The following is a 4,815-nucleotide window of genomic DNA, read 5'->3' on the forward strand; positions in this document are numbered from 1 at the left end:
ACAACCCAAATGTCATCAACTGACACTAGATAAACAAAATGTGGTATATTCATACAGTGGAACATTATTCAGCCATAAAAAGGAATGAAGTACTGATACATGCTACTATTTGGATGGACCTTGAAACATTATGCTAACTGAAAGAAGCCAGACACAAAAGGCCACATATTATATTATTCCATTTATATGAAATATCCAGAAGAGGCAAATCCATAGAGATTTTCTTATCTGCAGGTTAGTGGCTGCCAGGGTCTGGGGGAAAGGGCGAATGGGAAGTGACTGCTAATGAGTATGGGGTCTCCTGTTGCAGTGATGAAAATGTTCTGTAACTAGATAGTGGCGATGGCTGCACAACATTATGAATGTACTAAATGTTGCTGAATTGTACACTCTAAAATATTTTAAATGGTAAATTTTATGTTACATGTATTTGACCACAATACAAATAAATAAATAAAGGGTATTCTGTAAAAAGTAAGTTCCCCCTTTCTCCAGGTCCCCTTCCTGCAGACAAAAACAAGTAGCACTTTTCCTTCTCTACTCTTCCAGAGATTATTATTGTATGTATGTATGTGTGTGTGTATATATAGTGTGTGCATATATAGTGTTTATTATATATGTGCTTGTATCTATTGTAAATATATATTCTTATTCTCCCCCTTTTTGGGACACAAATTGTCACACCATTCTGCAACTTGCTTTTTCCACTTCAATTATTTTGGATGGTTCTGAGTCAGTACTTGTTATTGTTTTTTTTGTTTTTTAAAATTTTTATTTATTTATTGGCTGTCAGGTCTTCGTTGCTGTGCACGGGCTTCGTTGTGGTGTGTGGGCTTCTCATTGCGGGGGCTTCTCTTGTTGTGGAGCACGGGCTCCAGGCGCCCGGGCTTCAGTAGTTGTGGCGCACGGGCTTAGTTGCTCCGCAGCATGTGGGATCTTCCCGGACCAGGTCTCGAACCCATGTCCCCTGCATTGGCAGGCGGATTCTTAATCACTGCGCCACCAGGGAAGCCCCAATACTTGTTGTTTTTAATGGCTTTTGATCTTTCCAAAATGATAAATGAAGAATATCATCTCATTATGGTTTTAAGTTTTATTTATTTTCTTTTGAATGAGGTTGAGCATCTTTTCATGTGTTAAAACCCATTTGTATTTTCTTTTTTAAAAATTAATTAATTAATTAAACAAAAAATACAAGGGAACAAATCCACACTTTTATTTATTTACTTTTCAGTAAGTTTAAATCTTTGAAGGGTACAGCATCCATGGATTCCATGTCCAATGCCCTTAGCAGTAAGGTTGCTTTGGAATCTGGCACAAAGCATGCCACTGCTTCCATGAGCACGAGTTATCTTTCCCCAGATTACTCTGGTTTTGTTAGGTTTTCCACCAGGAGTTACTCTGTTGTTCTTTGCTTTGTACACATAAGCACATCTCTTGCCTAGACAGAATTCAGTTTCATCTCGAGCATATATACCTTCCATTTTCAGGAGAGCTGTGTGCTCCCTCTGGTTCCGTAGACTCTGCTTATAGCCAGCAAAAATGGCCTTGGACCACAGCCTTCCAGACATATTTGTCATTTTAGAAGTCCTGTCCCCAGCAGGCCCCACTTTTTTGCCCCCAAAGTTCAGCTGCGGGAGTGCCACACACCTCCCTAATTAATTAATTTATTTGGCTGCATCAGGTCTTAGTTGAGGTACATGGGATCTTTCACTGTGGCATGTGGGCTTCTCTCTAGGTGTGGCACGTGGGCTGTAGAGCACATGGGCTCAGTAGTTACAGCACGCAGGCTTAGTTTCCCTGCCACATGTGGGATCTTAGTTCCCCGACCGGGGATCAAACTCGAGTCCTCTGCATTGGAAGGCAGATTCTTAACCACTGGACTACCAAGGAAGTCCCCCATTTGTATTTCCTTGACTATGACTTTTCTTTTCATATACTTTGCCCATTTTTATGTGAAGTTGTTGGTCTTTTTCCTTTTGACTTGTAGGTGCTCTTTATAAATTAACATTATTAGCTCTCTATGGTATTAATTCTGAATCTATTACCCAATTGTCTTTTGACCCTCCAACATTTGTGTAACCAGATGCATTAATTTTCCCTGTTTGAATTACCTAGCATGGTTTCTGTTTTTCTGACTGGATCCTGACTGATACATTTGGGTGGGGTTTTTTTTTTCTTATTCATTTGTGAGAACACTTTGTACATTAAGGAAATTAACCAATTATCTATCATACATGTTGAAATTATTTTTATTAGTTTATTTTGCCTTTTAAATATGTTTATTCTTTTATAGAAATTTAAAATTTTTATGTACTCAAATTTATCAGTATTTGCCTTTACAGTTTCTATATTTCATGGCATGCTTAGACAGGCCTTCCTCATTCTAAGATGATAAACATATTCACCTATATTTTCTTTCTATACTTTTATGGTTTCATGTTTTATATTGAGTTTTTTATTCATCTGGAACTTATTTTGGAGTAAGGAGTGAGGTAGCAATATAATTTAAATGGCTTTCCCAAATGGAAAATGGTGTTTAGTCAAGTGTCTCAGTACCATTTATTGAATAGCCCTTCCTTTCTCCTTTGATTTGAAATGCTAATTTTATCAAGTATTACAATCAAATATATACTTGGGTCTGTTTCTGGACTTTTTTATTGGCTTATCTATTTCTTAGTCAGTTATACTTTACTTATTAGCCAGAAACCAGCATTTGACTTTATGGACTCATTCATAAAAATACCTCTACACTTGAAGTAAGTAACTCTTGGAAGTCAAAACACAAGAAAGGGAGGGTGGAGTCTCTTCATGTCTGAGAAGCCAGAGATGTTGATTGAGGAGGAAATACTGAAAAATTGATCTCCTAAACCAAGGCTTCCTAAATAATTTTTGATTGATACAGTAAGTGCATTTAAATGCCAGATTTCAACCAAAAGTTATGGGATGTCTTGTTTATTTACTTTCTGAGAGATTTCCTAAATTTTATCTTCTAACTTTTTTACTGAGCTGTCATATTTTTAATCCCAAGGGCTCTTTATTGTTTTACAAATGCTCCTTTTTTTTTTTTTTTAGCATCCTGTTCTTTTTTCATGGATACATTATTTTCTCTTCCTGAAGAGTAACCATAGAATATATCTTTTTTTCCTCCTCTTTTCTGTATTTCTCTATTTTCTTTGAGTTCATTGTTTTGTGTGTATTAGCTGCTATCTTTTAGAGACTTTTCCTCAATTATTTGAATTTTACCTTATTCAATATTATTTTAATATTAGCCTTATTTAAGAGTGAAGCATGGAAAAGCTAACTGGAAAATCTGTGTGTTTGTGAGTGAGAGAGAAGAGGATTATTGATTAAAAGGCTTCAGGCAGGATAACTAGGCAGAGACGCCACTGTTTATTTAGGTGACCTTCAACTGTCAATCTCTTAAGCCATTTCCCTTGGGCAAGTTTCACCTGAGAATTAATCTCCAGTCTCCTGCCTGGTGGGTCCATATCTGGCTGCCGGCACCCTGGGAATTAAGCTAGGGAAAAAACTGGTGGGTAATACAGGAATACTACAAAGTGGGAAAATCTTTTGGGGGAATAAAACCCTTATGTTCAAGACCAGTAAGTTTGGGGGAATTCCCTGGTGGTCCAGCGGTTAAAAGCCTCCCTTCCAGTGCAGAAGACGTGGGTTCGATCCATGGTCAGGGAACTAAGATCCCACGTGCCATGGAGCAACTAAGCCCACACCACAACTACTGAGCCCACGTGCCACAACTAGAGAACCCACGTGCTGGAACTAAGACCCGACACAGCCAAAAATAAAATAAATAAATATTAAAAAAAAAAAAAGACCAGTAAGTTTGCTGGGTAAGGACCTCTGGATATACAAGGTGTTCCTGTTTTAATAACTGCTAATATAAGTGTATGTTTGAAAGACAAATACAACATGTATCCTTTATGAACCCTTCTTAGTTCGGTCGTCTCTGGCCACTGTAAGGCTAACACTTGTACCTCTAATCTGAAAGAGTACACTGTACAGAGCCTGTGTGTGTGTGTGTGTGTGTGTGTGTGTGTGTGTGTGTGTGTTGAGGGGATAGGACGGTGGTGGTGGAGGGGGGAGCCCTTTGGGAAACAATTCCATTCATAGGAATCCTGGGTCTACTTCCTTACAACCTTTAGGATTTTGTGCTGATGAGTATCGTTTCAGTGGCCTGTTTGGCCTCTATAAAGCTCTCAATTGTTCCTTTTTCCCTTTAACTGGGGATCAGATGTGTGGGAAGATTTTGCTTTGAAATGTTTTTATTCCAGCAAGAAGGCTCAGTTTTAAACACAAAATGTACTTGTATTAGCCCTGTGCTCTCAAACTTCCAAAAAGAAGGTCTTTTATAAATTTGCTGAATTCTCTGTGAGCTTATGTTTATTAAGTCCCACTGTTTGCAAACTATTTTGCCATGACATACACATTATTTTAAAACAGGAAGTTAGCTTTTAATCATTAGGCTGAAGTCAAGTGCTTCAGAAAATAAAAAGGCTTCAAGCCTGAGAATTTAACATGACAAAAGTCACAACAGGAAGGTAGGTAACTCTGGCTTTGCCTCTTCATTCAGTCTTTGGGTTTGTTCATTGTTTGCCCACTTCTTACATACCTATTTTGTGCATGGCCTCATTTATACTCTGGTCTACGCCAATCAAATGAGCTACTCAGTCAAAATGCAAGAACTCTGTTAATACACAGACTTCCTATGTACAAAGATAGGAAAAGAGGCCTTATTTTCACTGCTGTAAAATACACCATTGTGTGAATCAACCATAATTCACTTACTAATTCTCT

General features: G+C 37.9%; 1 pseudogene; it reads right to left on the reverse strand.

Annotated features, from left to right (window-relative positions):
* Positions 1-1,239: 1,239 nt before the first annotated feature.
* LOC131753013 (large ribosomal subunit protein eL33 pseudogene) lies at positions 1,240-1,600 on the reverse strand (annotated as a pseudogene).
* Positions 1,601-4,815: the final 3,215 nt, after the last annotated feature.

This window comes from Kogia breviceps, chromosome 3 (assembly GCF_026419965.1).
Source record: "Kogia breviceps isolate mKogBre1 chromosome 3, mKogBre1 haplotype 1, whole genome shotgun sequence".
In the NCBI taxonomy this organism is placed as follows: domain Eukaryota; kingdom Metazoa; phylum Chordata; class Mammalia; order Artiodactyla; family Physeteridae; genus Kogia; species Kogia breviceps.